We start from the raw sequence: 16,544 nt of genomic DNA, 5'->3' as shown, positions 1-16,544 counted from the left end.
GGAGGGAAGGAGGGAAGGAAGGAAGGAGGGAGGGAGGGAAAGAGGGAGGGAAGGAAGGAAGGAAGGAAGGAAGGAAGGAAGGAAGGAAGCAGCTTCTCAGGCACTCTCCTAGTCGATTCAGACTTTGTGTGACTGAGGAGACCCCAATTGCTCAATGTGCCCCAAATTCCCTTTCCCAATGTCCTGAGACTTGGGATCAAGTCACTGCAAATACGTGGCGAACTCTGGAGTATAATACAGGTCTGTGAAACTGTGATACAGGTCTGTGAAACTGTGAGACACAGGTCTGTGTAACTGTAGGACACAGGTCTGTGTAACTGTAGGACACAGGTCTGTGTAACTGAGATACAGGTCTGTGAAACTGTGAGATACAGGTCTATGTAACTGTAAGACACAGGTCTGTGTAACTGTAGGACACAGGTCTATGTAACTGTAAGACACAGGTCTGTGTAACTGTAGGACACAGGTCTGTGTAGCTGTGAGATACGGGTCTGTGTAACTGTAAGACATAGGTCTGTGTAACTTTAAAATGCATGCTGTTCACCAGAGCCCTCTGGGGTTGGCCATCCTTACATCATTCTATTCCCCAGCCTCAGTTTCTTCAGGAGTGAAGTCAGGCTGGTTATGATGTAACTAGTGGGAAGATTAACTCAGATAATGTGTGTGAGGAGCTTTACGCAGTGCTTAAACACCTTAAACACTCCACGAAAGAGCGCCATGATCATTATCAGAGACATTATCTTTGTCACTGCTGCAGCCTGTGGTGTCTGAGGCAACGGTTCTGAAGTGGCTGGCACTGAGGAGGACCATGGCCAAGGATACCTCCTGGAGAGAAAAGTGGCTTGGGCCTAGTGTTTAACACGCAGTGGCAGATCTACCCCAGCCTTTGTCCTCCCTGGAGGCCTCACTTGGGCCAAGTTAGCAGTGACCTTGAGTCCCCAGGATGGGCAGAAGTGGCCTCATGGAAATGAACGCTCACGGCCCATCTTCCTCCTACCTCTCAAATGTTTACAGATGGGAGGATGGTTGGAGCCAGGCTTGAGCCTCCCTCCTGATGCCCCAGAGTCAGGGTTTGTGTAAAGCTGGGTCATTATGATTCTCCTTCCTCACCCTGTGTGTGTGTGTTTGTGTGTATATGTGTGTGTATGTGTGTGTATATGTGTGTGTGTATGTGTGTGTGAGTATGTGTATGTGTGTGTAAATGTGTGTGTATGTGTGAGTGAGTGTGTGTGTGTGTGTGAGTGAGTGTGTGTGTGTGTGTGTGTGTGTGTGTGTGTGTGTGAGCAGAGCGTCCAGGCAGTTCCAGGACTCACTGAAAAGGTAGGCTGGCCTAATTCTCTGGGGCTCAGCATAGAGGAGAGCTGTACTCTGAACTCTTGGGAAGGTAGAGCAGGCCCCACCCTCAGCTGGGTAACTGGCACTTATTCTGAGACATAAGGAAGGGAGTATACTTCCTAGGACCCCAGCCTCCACCCTGGGGTTTGGGGACATGCTCTAGCCCTACATGGTGTGTGGAGGCAAAGAACAGTTGGACTGTGGGATGCGGGGAGAGGCCATGCATCTGACTGGATGCCTGATGCTTCTTCCTGTAAAGGAAGAAAGTATTTATGTCCACATTCCAATCATATACATGCCCTAAGACTTGTCTTTCAAGGTCACTGCTTGGGAGGGGACCGATAGCTATATTTCCCAAAACTACACTTACATTTGGTGACCCATAGCCAGGCACAGGGTGTGTGTGTGTGTGTGTGTGTGTGTGTGTGTGTGTGTGTGGTGGGGAAGAAGCAATCTGATCTGTAGGGATTCGATGGAGCCTCTGGGCTGCACTCAGGGCTGTGTGAACTGACAGGGCTGGAAAGTGAATTCACCAATCCTGGAAGCTAAGCAGGGGCTGACCTGGTTGGAAGGTGGATGGAGAAGAAGCGGCAAGGAACTCCTCATGGGTTGGATGAGGCCCAGCTCTGCTCCACGGGAGTCAAGGTGAGGTCGGCCCCGCCTCTCAGCACAGTGCTAAGTAGCCCATGCTACCAGGATGCACAGGGATGCCTTTATTTAACTGCTATTTATTCATAGTTTTCCATTTCATACTCTGTCGAGCTTCATAATAACTCCACCTAGTTGTGTCTATCCACATCCCAGTTCACAGACCAAGGAAAGAGGTCCGTGCTAAGAAGCCCTGCAGCTGTGACTGAGGGATTTGAGGTGGATAGGGTGCCCTGGGTTTATCCAGATGGGCTACTTGGATTCCTGGGAGAAGGAGCAGGCTAATTAGACAATTAGTCAATGGTTGGAGGCGTGGCCTAAGGATCTGGTTTGAATTACTGGGGGAGTCCCACAATCCAAGGAATGCAGCCATCCAAGAAGCAGAAAGGGCACCAAGCGTATTCTCCCCCAGAGCATCTAGAAGGAACCAGCCCCGCCCATAACTTGACCTTAGTTATTCTGGTAAGGCTGACCTTGGACTCTGGCCTCAAACTGAAAGAGAATACATTTGTGTTGACCTCAGCCACCAGAACGATTTGTTTCAGAGGCAAGAGCAAACCAACAGTGTCACATGAGCATCGGAGGACTACCGTCTTGTCCCATGACACTTAACATCCCAGTTCCCAGCCACCCATTATGTCCTGCACTCTGTTTGCCTTTAACCCCTCCCCAACCAGACACCAGGATCAGCCAGACCGGAATCCAGCATTTATTATCTGCCTTAGAAGGCAGTGGGTTGACAGGAATGGCCCCCAAGGTATTCATTAATTAGAAGTAAAAGAGGGGAACGTCTCTTTCCACGGAAGGGGTCAAGCAAGATCCTTGCAAGGAGATTGGGGTCAAAAATAGCATGGAGAGATTTCTGCCCCTTGTTATTCACCCATCTATGTAGATACGGTTTCAGGCTTGGCAGGACTTGGGTAACAAGGCTCCTACGGTGGAGCTGGAGAACGGTGGGGGCCGCTGTAGTTTAGCTCTTCTCATCCCTGTAACTAAAGACCTGACATTAAGCAGCTTGAAGGACTTATTTCTGCCCATGGTTTAGGGGAGCATGGCAGAACTCCTGGCTGCAGCATCATGTGGCCAGGGCTCCTTCCATGTTGGCAGATCAGAAGTAAACCAGGGAATGTTGGAGTTTGCTGGCTGGGGACCCAGTCTATTGGATGGTGCTTCCCACATTCCCACGGGTTCCCCCCCCCTCCTCAGTTCAACCTTCCTGGAAGCAACTTCACAAACACACCTACAGGTGTGTTTCTGAGTGGTCCCGAGCCCCATCAAGAAGATGAGGAGGATGAACTATTACAGGCATGAAGAACACGTAGCTGCCTGGAGACAGTGTTCTTCTCTCTGGACTCTTATATTCAGGGAATGCAGGAAACGGGCCTTAAGGAGACAACCACGTACATGTCAGGGCTCACAAGGGAGGGGCCTCCCCCATGCTCAAGGGGTGGGACTCACTCCAGTTTGGGGAGGGGACATGGACCAGATCAGACCTCAGAGGACAAACGAAGATAAACCCAGAAGACAGAGCAGGAAGGCACTGACACTACCGGACTCCCTAGCTTTAGCGCAGGCTGCCCTCAGCTTGGGCTGTGGCTGTGGCTTCTTTTCCTCCAGTCCAGCCAGAGTCCACAGAGCTGACAGCCCTGAGCAATAGCTGGGATCCTGTAAACACACATCATTCATTTGCCTACTTTAAGGGCAGCTTGTAAGTCTTTCTTTGTGTATGTTTTCATCAAGAAGTAATCTTTACAACCACCAAAAAAATGTCCAATAACATTTTTCTCCCTTGGCAAACATCCTCCGTATATCAAAGGCTCAAAGACACAATGTAGAAGCTCACAGGCCAGGTGTTGGCAGCAGCTTTATAGCAGCCTCCAGGAGCTGCCTGTGTGTTGTGTGGGCCTGCACAAATCTCACATGGTACCCGAAACTGAGGTCCCCACTAGCAGAGGAGATTCCTCCTGCTGTTTGCTTACCCTGCCTTTCTTCTGAGCCTGCTTCTAAAAGCAGACACCATGCTGAACGACAGGGGCACAGATATAAGCCGGCCAGACTGCCCATACCCAAGGAAGTAGCTGCATTGCACACACTAAATGCCCTACATATGGGAACCCATGCAAACATTGCAGAAGTCTGAGATGACTATCTCCATTTCCCAGAGGAGACAACGGAGACCTAGAAACACTTAAGTGGACGTTCTGTTGTCTGGAAGCTTATCAGTGGCAGGGAAGATTTTTCTGGCATGTCTCTCTCCTCCATGAGACCAGTATGTCAAGATCAAGAGCTGAGCACTGCCCATTACAGCACAGGCTGGGCACATGGCAGCCCTGAGGAAAATGTCAGCGGAAGTATGAGAGTGACCTGGAGGACCAGAAGGAACCAGGGGGACTGTCTCAGAATTTGACTCCTAGGCTGCAGGGCAAAGTCACTGGGTTCCCGATGCTTCTCCCAGACATCACCTAGAATGCGCACACCCTTAGTTCCAGCCACTCTGGCTTATTTAAATGAACCTTCTCTCCTTACCTTTCAGTGTCTCATAAGGTAAAGGACAAAGGCACCTTAGATGGTGCCACCAATGTGAGCCACACATGATGTCCAAGGAGGGAGTTGGGTGGGCCCAGCTCTGCTGGACCAGTCTGGGTACTCTTCATTGCTGGAGCTCTGCTCACCTGCTCAGAGCCAGAAAAGTCTAACATGCCCTGCAGAAGCCAGTATAGGCTGGGTGCAGAGACAAGAGGGGGTGGGGCGCTCTGTGTAAGTCAGCAGTATGAGGACATACATAGTCAGAGAAGGCCTGGTTTCTGAACTGTCACACCCAGACATGCTTGACAAACGTGATGGCTCCTGGGACACCCTTCATATGTTCTGCAATCTGCTCAGAGTCCATACCAAGGGACACTGGTGGCTTTAGGGTCCTGTACATCAGGACTAGTGTCAATCTTTCTGTGTATTCCTTAGTGGGCTTGGTTCTCCATGGTACACATAATCACAAGGCCCGGGGCAGATGCATCTGTTTATGTATTGACTTTCTCCCGAATCAGAGTTGACACAGACTTTGTTTGATTCACAGCTCTATCCCTTGGACTCACACGACCTGCTCAGCAGTCACTGCGCAGCAAGTGCATTTTAAGTAAATGGATGCACCCATCTCAATATCTAGGGATGTGAAATAGAAGCCACTCTCTTCCCAAATGTTCACACAAGCATGTACACACACACACACACACACACACACACACACACAAACGCATACAAATGCTGCATAAGTCAGGGAATCCCACACAAAGTCTGGCTGCCCAGATTCCTTCCATGATAAATTTCAGGCAACCAAGATGTGGTTTGCTCTAAATACAGACAACTCTACATATGGAGACAATACACATGTGTTCTGCAAGTGACTGCTTCCCCTTCCCAGTGGGCCACGGGTTTATGGGCAGCATGGCCTGTTCCATCACACGTATGGACACTCTCGGTGTTCCTGGCGATGGTTCTGAGTGTGCTAAGCTGGATTTGAGCTCTGATGACATCTAGATAGGAAGAGATTCAATCTGAGCTCTTCACCCCCTCCCCCCCCCCCCCCCCCCCCCACCGCCACCTCTACAGCCCCCAAGCCTGGCTAATGATGATGTTTGACCTAACACACTCACCCCAGCAGCTCCACAAATGCCACTGGAGATCAATTCTGACACCCAAACGCACTGGGCACCTGGTTTTAAGATAAAAGTTATATCCTCACACGTTTCATTTCTCTGCTTGTTCAAAAGCAACAAATTGCTGGTGCTTCTGGGGTCTCTGGCACTGAGTCATGGGACCAGGGTCACTGTCTCTTTGGAGAGGACTACACTAATTCAGACTGCCCAGAATCTCAGGATTCAGGGGCTTCAGGATTCCATTTGCCACACCAAGACCCAGGAAGATGCTTGGCCAGTTCTGGGATGAGTGTGGAGTTGAGCACAGGGGCAGGAGATGACTGGAGATATGGTAATGATGACAAGAATCCAGACAGAGGCTGATGGACCACAAAGTGAGGACAGTCGGGGGATGGGAAGCTTAAGGAAGCATGCCAGGGAGGGATGGAGAAGAAGGAAGAAAGGAAGGGAGGAAGGGAGAGAGGGAGGGAAGGAGGGAAGAAAGAAGCAAGGAAGGGAGGGAGGGAAAGACAGAAGAAGGAAGGGAGGAGAAAGGGAGGAAAGGAGGAAGGGATGGAGGAAAGAAAGAAGGGAGGGAGGGAGGAAAGGAGGGGATAGGAAGGAGGGTGAGAGGGAAGATGAGTGTCACTGCATTCAGTAAGGCCTTGGCTGGAAGCTGGTACTGAAGACAGGATCCCTTGGTCAAAATGAATCTTGGAATACCCTGATGTAGGAGAATCTCAGGGCCTACCTAGGGATGCCTGGCTTGAGTGCACTTTAACTATAAAGTGCATCTTAGGGGTGTGGCCTCTTCACCTTGCTCCAATTTGGCTTTTGTGATCTTGTTAGAGTTGAGGCTCCTCTGCCTGTCTGGAACATCATCTCACCCAGGGCATTCAGAGGAGGCCTGACCCAATGCAGAAGCAACAGAGGCAGGCAACATAGCTTGGAGCAGGAACTGAGGGAACCTGGTTTCCTTGCTCCTAATTATGGGCTCCACTGGCCCAGCATCAGGCTAGGGGTCCATTGTGGAGTCCTGCACTTGAGCTGAGGCCTTTTGCTCCGCTGGGATGTAACACCAGACAGCTTTGAATGCTCTCATCCTTACAAGGACACTAAAAATCCTTCGGTGACCTGTGCATGACTCTTGGCACGATCCATGCATCTATAGCTGACCTGTGAATGACCTCTTGGCATGGTCCTATAGGGCCCATGCATCTATCTATAAGGTCCTCTGAATGCCCCTTTGTTTTCTTTGTTTTAGATTTTCCTAGATCCTGTGGTCAATAAACATGGCAAATGGTAGGACATATGGGACAGTGCTGGAGAATTTGTAGGTGCTCAGAGCTGGAATGATGCAAAGATACACAAGAGTCCATCTTTCCTTTTGGGTCCCTAAAGTCCCCAGCCTTGTCTCTGGGATTCTTGAGTTCCAGTCTTACCGTTGGGTATCCTTAAGTCCCAGCCTCCCTTCTGGGATCCATTAAGTCCCAGCTTTGCCTCCAAGTTCCCTTGAATCCTCAGCCTTTTCCCTGGGTCCCCTTGATTCTACCCTTGCTTTTGGCATCCTTAAGTCCCAGCTTCACTCCTGTGGTCCCAGTCTTTCCCCTAACACCATCTTCATTTCTTCTGAGACTCCATCATCTTCACTGACAGCGATAAGCATGCTCATGATACACCAGGCATTGCATTAACGAGACTCTGCAAGGCCACCTCATTAAGGCCACCCTCCCACCCTCAACAACCCTGAAAGTCAAGTCAGCATCTCTGTCTACAGAAGAGGAGTCCACACACAGAGATTCAAGCTACTTGCCCGATATCACACAGCCAGGAAGTGGTAGAACCGGGTGCAAGAGCAGCCACACACCTTCCACGTCACCCACCTGCCACGTCACAAATACACTTCCTTTAGAAGCTCTCATCTCTGCCTGTATTTTCCGTCACTCTGGTGCTAACCTGTTCTCTCCTCTCATGCTGGCCTCCTCTGCCCCTTCTCAATTCTTTGCTGACTCCCTGTATCCCCACTCTGTGCCCAGCTGGTGATAGGTAAGGCTGGCTATGCCAGGCTGGACTTAGATCCCCTTCATCGCCAAGGTCTGTTCTTACTGTATTTGGCACCCAGTGCAGAATCAGCAAGTCTCAGTGTTTTCCTCCCATGGGCACCATGGCACGTTGGAGTTAATGGGACAGAGATAAAGGAGGCAATTCACTTGCAGCCGTGAGAGTCTGGACTACTGAGAAACAGACACTCTCCTCACCTGATGCAGGTCACACAGTATCCAGAGGAACTGCAAGGGCAGACCTGATCAGGCCTCGGTTCCAGCAGGGTCATAGAAAGACTGCAGGAGTAGATCTAATTGAGCTGAGCAGAGACTCTTTCCAGTTCTGTGCAAGGCTTTGAGGCGGCTTGGGGAGTCAGGTACTAAATATACCCCAGGGATAGAAATAGGAAGAGGGCCAGAGGCATATATTAGCTTCCCTGGGAAAGCATGAGAATGTGTGTGTGTAGAAGTGTAACTCTTACACTCCTGTATATCTTGATTGGCTGTATTGCATATCTCAGACTTAAGACGCATGTGCTAACAGGGACCCTGGAAACCATCTGCCAGGGTCCAAAGCCCAGTGCTGCCACAAACTAGTTGTACAGCCTTGGACAACTTCCTTCACCTCTCTGAGCTTCAGTTGCGAGCAATGCTCGGAATCCAGCAGTGATTTCTAAAGGCTCCCATTCCTTGGAGTCGCTGAGATGCATGTCTGCTTGTGTCTGGGTACTGTGTCTCTTTCCAAACCTGCGTGCTTCTCACAAGCAGGTTGGCAGATGGAGTGTGTGACCATCACTATGTTCCCTTTACTGGTCGTGAAAAGGAGGGTGAGCAGCCAGGCCCCAGGATGATCTAGAGGGTAGGACTCCTGGGAAGGACCTGGTTGGTCTTGAGATGACGTCATAAAACTACCTTGGAAGTAAATCACAGAGACAGACGGTCACATCTGACATGGGTCTTCAGAGATGAGATCAGAGCAAATCCCTCTCTTAGAATAGATAAACTGAGGCCTAGAGGCCACAGGATCTGTCCTTGCTGGGGCCTGGAGCTGGGTGAAGAGAAACCGAGGCAGTGTATAGGGGGATATATGGTCTTCCAACTTTCTGGACAGACAGAGAAAAGCTTGTGAATGCATGCCCAAGCTGGCTAAGAAAGGACTGACCATAGGGCCTTGCACACAGTAGGTGCTCAATTCATGAGAGCTACTTTGTTCTTTCTTACCTCTGTCCACTCAGCCATTGCCTTGGCTCCATCATCCCTGTGTTCATGTATGACATTTACTGCACACCAGATGCTAGACCCTGGTGCTAAGCCTATGCTTTCTGGAAGCTTCCAGAAAGCCCAATACATAAACACAAAGGTACCCTCGTCAGCTCTCTTATTGAGGATGAAGACATGGAAGAGAATGGAGACGTAGCATTTGGACTAGGCCCTTTGAGAAAGCGATACTGGACTTAAGGTCTGAAGGGAAGGGGTTGGAGGGGAGCTTCTCCAGGCAGAGTTTGGCATTTGTAAAGGCCAGGTTACGATAGAGGCAAAGTTCATTTATGAACCAAAAGGTGAGAAGGCTGACCCAAATGGGCAAAGGAAAGAAACGCCCTAGGAGATCATCCAGGAGTGTGGATAGGTCATGGGGGGGTGGAGGGGGACAGGAGACAATCTCTGGGGACTCTGACAAACTTTGTTAGGCAAAGTAAGGAAGCAGGAGCGTATGGTGTAGAAGAGGCCTGGGCCCACTGTAGTCTGAACACGTCATAGCCAACAGGCCTGAATGAGTGTTCACTTTTCTGCTCCAAACCTTCTGTAGCCTCTGCCTTAAGTGGTTCATCCCTGACTCCAGGCTGCCGGGCTCAGCACCAGATCTCTGCATCACCACCCACCTTTCTGTGAGCCTTATCCTCAGGAGTAATACAGCCTTGGCTCCAGCTGCTCTCAGCCACCGCCCACAGACATTTGCAGGCCCTATGCCCTCGCCCTCGCTGTTCTGCTCCCCCTCTGGCTGCCCAGGAAGCCCTGGAAGCTCTTGGTGGCCTCTTAGCAGCTGTCTGTAGTCACCGCTCCAGTCATCTGAGATCTCCATTCCCATTTGGGCACCAGGGAAGGCTTGCTCAGGACTGATTATCACTTCCACAAGACTTGCTAACTTTCTCATCTGGTGCTTGTATGGGGTGAGGGCCCGGGCTGCATGCATTCACCTGCCTGCTCACCTCCTCCTCCTGCTGCTGGTTTTCATTTGTTTATCATCTATTTCTGGCCTGAGCCAAGTCTACATCTTAGGATAGGTGCTAGGGGCACAATGAAGACCAGAAGGAGACAGATCCCAAGCCTCCTGGAATTGTCAGCCCCATGAAAAAGGACAAATGGCCAGTAAGTGACAACAGTACACTGTCACCATACAGCGAAGCAGGGCTGCTGGGAGATAGCACTGTTGCTAAAGTGCTTGCCATGCAAGTGTGGGGATCTTAGTTTCTGACCCCAGTATCCACGTAAACAAAACAAAACAAAACAAAACAAAACAAAACAAAAAACTGGGTGTATGTGGACCAGTAATCCTAGAATTGCTAAACTGGAGACAGGTGGATGCCCAGATCTTGCTGACAGCTAGTTTTGCCAAATCTGTGAGTTCCAGGTTTGTGGCATTAGATTACCTTTTCTGCAAAAATAGAGTTATAGAGCAAAACACCTGACTCAGACCTTTGACACCACAATGTGTGCATGTATAGAAGCACACACATTGACACTCACAGGCATAGACATAGATGTAGACATAGACAGACAGACACATGCGTGCACACACACACACACACACACACACACACACACAATGCGTATAAATCAAAGGTAGCCATACAAAGATCCTGAGGAGGGGATTAGATGAGTAAAGAACCCAGTTTAGGGTGGAGTGGAGGTTAAGGACAACCCTTAGGCAGAGTGGGACCTGTGGGTGAGGCCTGGAAGGGCAGGGGCTTCCATCAGCCAGCTGCAAAGGGAGTGTGTGAGGGCAGAGAGGCCCAGGAGGGATAACTTGGTCAAGCTGACTGGAAATCCCTGTTAATGGGTTGTCAGGAGCAACAGTGAACACAGCAAGGCAATTAATGTGGCGTCCAGGTGAGAGAGGATGGAGCCTGGGGCCAGGGGCAGCAGGATGAGGGAGGAAGCAGGCTGGGAGGAGAGATAATGAGGAGACAGGCAGGGCCAGAAGGCAGAGGCCACAGTTTCTGACTCAGGAAGAGGGTCTGTCCACTGAGATGGGAGCTCAGAAGGCTGACCGGCATGGGAAGATCTGGAAGACAAGAAAGTTGCCTCTGCCATCATCCTACATAGTAGCTCTGTGCGCCAGACTTGGGCTCTGAAGTTAACCTCTGCAGACACATTACACACAAATGACTCAGCCTGGTGAGGCAGTAAGGCTTCAGGAGAATTTGAGTCTGAGTCCTTAGGGAGCATGGGATAAAGTGAGGAATGGTGGGACCTGGGACCCCAAGAAAAATGAACCAAAGGATGGACATGGCAGCAAGGTAGGAGTGTCCTTCAGAAGGGTCCCACAGCAGCCCAGGATCGGTGTGGTCTTTGTGCCTTCCTTCCGTTTGAGGAGCCTCAGCGTGTACTGTGAAGCTGCTCTGCGCTCTGCGGCTCTCCACAGGGCGTGGCTTGCCCAGCTGTCTCCCCACCTAGCTCTGCTGATCCCAGCCCACCCCATGGCTCTGTAGAGCATGGCGACAGGATCTGAAGATCATTGTCCAGGTCTGGTCTGTGACCATGCCGCCCCTCTTTAGGTGGGAACTTGGTCTCCACTATGTCGGCTGCTTTCTGCAGCAGAAGATGAAAGGGGATTGCTGAGGTTAAGGCCAAAGTGAGCCCTTGTAAAGATGTGGGTCACCATTGCTGTTCCAAGTGGTCACCACACCATGACTCCATGACCCCATGACCCCATGACCCCAGATAGGGTAATTTGGGGCAAAAGCTCTCTGGTCAAGAGAGGAAGGGACCCTGAGGAGAGAGAGAGAGAGAGAGAGAGAGAGAGAGAGAGAGAGAGAGAGAGCACGCACTGGTGTACACACATTTCCAGTAGCAGAAAGAGAGCATCCATCTTGAGGGCAGAGAGAGACGCTCTGTCCTCTAATCAGGGCTGCTAAGAACAGTGGAGAAGTCAGGACTTCTCTGCTCCTGAGTCAGAAGGGGGCAGTGGGGTGGGGCTCTGCTATCTCAACCCCACCACCCCACCACCCCACCATGGTGCTCCTTCATATAAAAGCCAGGATACTATGGCAGTGTTAAGTCACCTGGGATCTGTAAGTGGGGGTGCTGACATCCTTACTGTGGGTCAGTTCTGAGGTTGGTATTTCTATGCAGCCTTAGTCCACACCAGAGCTTTGAGTCCTTAGACCATGGTGGGAACAAGCAAGGACGTGATGTTGGAATTTTGGAGGACCAAACGTTTTAATCTTTGAGACAGTCTTGGGTGTCTCGGGTTCTCCTTTAACTCTTTCTCAGGATGATGCTGAACTGATCCTCCTGCCTCCTGCTGGGATCACAGGTGCACACTGCTGCTTCCATGCTGCCCTGGGACTGAACCCAGGGCTCCCTGCATGCTTGGCAAGCGCTCTACCACCCAAACCACATCCCTCGGCCTTAAGTTTTTTGACGAGACAAAGTCTCGAAAGAACTCATAAGTGGAAGCCCCGTGCAAAAGGCAGATGACGCTAATATTACCAGTGCTGCAGACACACCAATGTGTTCTGCTTGCTTATTATAGAAACCGTCAGTGGAAACAAGACAGTTTGGACAAAGACAGGAGTCTGACGCGAGAGCCCTCACTGCTCTCGGAATCCATCATTTTCAAACCGAATCCATGCTGTAGCCAAATGCCAAGGCTAGAGATAGAGGGAAGGCTGCCTGGCGGCTCCGTTCGGAAGGGACCAGGGGGTTGGCTGTCACTCTCTCCCCATGGGTGCTCAGAGCTAGACAGCCTTCCTTCCCCATCCATCCCACCCCTCCCTGGGAAGACAGCGTAGAGCCAGGCTTTCAGGGTTTGAGGGATATGAGGGAGCGAGAGAGAAGCTGTGAGCAATTGCCCTCACACACTGGAGTGCATAATGCCAGGGGTGCCAGTTAGTGTTCTGGCAGTGGGGGAGGACAGGAGGGACTGATTTGGGCCAGGGCCTGAGGCAGCCTCAGCTCCTCTGAAGGGAGGCAGGCCTTGGCAGCTGGAAGAGCCTCATGTGTTGGGAAGGCACATTGGCTGACAGGTGGAAGGGAGGGGAGTGCAAGAGGAAGAGCAAAAGACCCAAGGGACAGCTCTGGGTACTACTTGCTCACTGTGTATCCCTAGATAAGTCATTTGTCCTCTCTGGACTTTGGACAGAAAAGAAAAGCGATACTTTTATATTTCAGGAGGGTCACCTGGGTGTGAGAGCACCCTCCCAGTGAACCAGTGTCTTTGTATTTCTCTCGATGGAGGCCAGGGTCCTCAGGCCATTGCCTAGCTTAGTCTTGCTGGGACCAAGATGTATTCTCTTCCAGTCTAACAGTGCACACAGGGAGCCTGCATCCTCCATGACACACACCACAGTCTAATCCTAGGCTCTTGGGAACACAAACACCATCAACTCTTCCTGTACGAGCTGTTCGCTTGTCTCCGCCCTTGAGCACACTACTCAGGCTGGAACCGTTTCATGACTAGGACCTGCTGCACCATTGCCTAAAGTTCCACATGGGGCAGAGGGATTCTTCCTTTGCCTTTGTGCCTCCATAATCCAACTCAAGGCCTAATCCAAAACTGGTATCATCTAGTTCCTACTTCTGCCCACTTTTGGCTCAGTCCTGGAAGCCTCCGTCCGGCTGCAGTGTCTGGACACAGGGCTCACACTCTGCGCATTCAGTCCACAGCCTCACGGTCTTCCTCACCTCTCATTGCGGGGTCGGGTGTGCCCTCTGCAGGACTCCACCCTCTGAGAATAGGGAGACCAAACAGAACAGCACTAGCACAGCAGGATTCCTCAAACAACCCCTGTGAGGAACCCCCAATGTCACATGCATGCTACTGCACAGGGGACAAAGGGCCAGAAAGGCCTGATACTTTGTGATGAGGTGGTAAGCAGCACCAGGCTTCATGTCTAGCTCTGTCTGCTCTTGGTGCTTTCCTCTGGATGGCCAGCCTATTCCTTAATCAGGCTCCTGTCACAGTGTCTGCTTCTGTCTGCAGTTTATTTGCTAATAGCCTTCCCTCCTGCAAGTCTACACTCCTGGCTCCAGCCCCAAGCCTCTATGCTCTCTTGGCCAGAGCTCTGTCTAGCTCTCTTCTCCAAATGGGACACCTGGAGCATACCACAGGACACTGAGCATGGTTAATAGACTCCTGTCGGTCTCTGTTCAAAGCCTCCTTCCCTCTGCCCTGGCCAGGTAGGGAACAAGCACCACCAGATTCTAATTTGGCACATACGCTAGGAGAAGAGCATCTCTCCCCTCAAATGCTCATGATCAGATAGCCAGGGACAGGAACAGGGGCATCCTGGGCAGGAGATTCCAGGGAGGGATTCCTGAGAGAGGAAGGATCTGATTATAAAGGCCAAAAACACCCATAGGGTCTAGGCAAGGCAGTGTCCCCTGCGGGGAAGGCCTGTGAGCTTGTCTGCAAGCTCCCCTGTTCCCAGGCTTGCGGTGTAAAAGAGCTGATGCTGATTGGAAGGAAGCACAGTTGTGATGGAGGCCCAGGAAAGCGTTGGATGACCTCTGTGTAGAGGGGTGTCAGTCAAGAGCTCAGTAATGCAGGGGGCTTTGTCCACAAGGAAGACACCCCTGCATGGCAGACTCTGCAGATACAGGGTCCTGTGTTCAAGTCCTAATGGTTCCACTATCTGATTCCATGGCTCTTGGCCATTCTCTCGTCTGTAAAATGGATAATGATGCTATGTTTTATTAGGATTAAAAAAAAAAAAGATAATATAACTAGCCTCCGTTCACTGGCCATACAGCAATGACACACTACATGTGTGATAGCACACTAAGTAGCATGCTTGCAACAAGTAATGTTTCCCTCATAGGACACCACAGGTAAACGTATTACCCCTACATTTTATAAATAAAGCAGAAATCGAGGTGATGTGGCTTGCCCCAGGTTACTCTGTTAAGAAGAAGTAATTTTGAAATTTGAACCCAAGGAACTGGGCACTGGAATCCAACATCTTAACTAATAGGCTGAGTCTTTGGAAAGGAGCCTGGAACAGAGAAAACATTCATTTCGATACCTCGCTAATGTAGCTAATCTCCCCTCTGGTGTCCATTACAGCCTCAGTGGATGATCTCAAAGCCTGGCATGCAGCCTACACCTTTTTCATGGACAAAGGCCTTTAAGTACAACACAGAACTAGATATTTCTACCTGGATCTCCTTCCCTCTACCATGCGCCCCAGTGGCCCCTTCATCATGGTCTCCATTCATTCAACCCTGTTCATCCTGTGTCCTCTGCAGAAATGAATGGCGCCAGCGCTCCCCTTTGCTCAAGTCAGAAACCCAGGGTCTCTACTCTCCGGGCAGTTGTGTGCTAACTGAATTCACGTCTGCATCCCTTCTCAGCTTGGCTGCTGCAGAAGTTTCCTAGATTCAGCCTGACTTGTCCTACAACCCTGGGAAGAAAGCACCTAACCCAGCGCAGCCATACACTAGTAAGAGCTGTTTTGAGGTACTTCCTTCCTGCAGAGCCACAACCTTATGTCCCAAGTGCATGATGAGTGATGGAGTCAGTTCTGCTGAAGTCATTCCAAACCACCTGCAGCCAAGGTGCAGTGTGAGCAGTGGCCAGAGCATCAGGACACAGAAGGGACTGTGATGGAGGACTCCTGACAGATCATCATGGGCTCAACCAGGGCATGCCAGCCATAATAGTGAACCCTTCAGAGAAGCCAAGCTGGACATGGAGAGTCTGGGGGTGAGCATTTTTTTTACCTTAAATGCACATCTACAGGAAGCTAAGGCCAAGCCACATCCCAGTGGCTGTCTTCTTGAAAACCTCTCTCTCCACATCTCAGCCCAGCGTGCCCCACTGCTGATCCTAACCTTGTCTCATCTTGCCTCAACACCCACCTGCTTTATTCTTACTGTTACATTTTTGTCGTTCTGTTTTTCTCATCTCTCAACACCTATCTGTTGCAGCCCCCAGCCTCTGGAGCCCGCCATGTCGAGCATCTAAATTCTAAATTCTTTTCCATCCCACACCTTAGTGAGAACATACACTGTCTGCCTTCCTGTGCCTGGTTTATTTCACTTAACACAGTGCCTTCCAGGTCCATGTGTGCTACAGGTGGGCAAGCACATGGCAAAGTTTGCTTTTTCTGAGGACTGAATAGTAGTCTATTGTACCTATGAATCTTTCAGTAAATTGTCTCCTGAATCTAGACCTTAGCGTCCATGAGAGCAGGAACTCCTTCCCCAGTTCCAGCTGAGGCTCAGCATTTGAATCCATGCCTAACACGTGGCAGACATTCAACAATCTATGTTAGTTGCAAACAAAGATTGAAAAGGAGTAAAAGGGCTGACAGGAAGTCAGTCATGTTGCATCTTAGCCACAACTTGACCCAGTAGTTGTTTCTATCAGTGGAACTGGAAAAATTGCATATCCCCTGGGAGGGGGTGACCCCATTGACCCATGACTCTTATAAAAGTATGATCTCAAAATACGTCTTAGACTCAAATGTATGTATAAGATAAAAATATGCAACTTCTAGAGGAAATAGGAGACTTTGCTCACAACTTCAGACAGGCAAGAATCAAACAGCCAGTCTGCCTCTGCCTCTGCCTCTGCCTCTCTGCCTCTGCCTCTGCCTCTGCCTCTGCCTCTGCCTCTGCCTCTGCCTCTGCCTCTGCCTCTGCCTCTGCCTCTGCCTCTGCC

The 16,544-nt window shown here is 50.5% G+C and overlaps 1 protein-coding gene and 1 long non-coding RNA gene across 2 annotated transcripts in view; one reads left to right on the top strand and one right to left on the bottom strand.

Moving 5' to 3' along the window:
• Positions 1–16,544, bottom strand: part of Csmd2 (CUB and Sushi multiple domains 2) — a 575,103-nt gene that overhangs the window by 387,444 nt on the left and 171,115 nt on the right. The gene's annotated exons all lie outside the window — the stretch shown is intronic.
• LOC110292507 overlaps positions 366–16,544 on the top strand; it is a 34,352-nt gene continuing 18,173 nt past the window's right edge. Inside the window, exons 1-3 of the long non-coding RNA XR_002377724.1 lie at positions 366–397; positions 1,832–1,980; positions 9,285–9,295. This is a non-coding gene — a long non-coding RNA (uncharacterized LOC110292507). The remainder of the gene's footprint in view (positions 398–1,831; positions 1,981–9,284; positions 9,296–16,544) is intronic.

Source organism: Mus caroli, chromosome 4, assembly GCF_900094665.2.
Source record: "Mus caroli chromosome 4, CAROLI_EIJ_v1.1, whole genome shotgun sequence".
Classification (NCBI taxonomy): Eukaryota; Metazoa; Chordata; class Mammalia; order Rodentia; family Muridae; genus Mus; species Mus caroli.
Note: the sequence above shows the minus strand (reverse complement) of the source record. Positions and strands in the feature narration are given on the sequence as shown.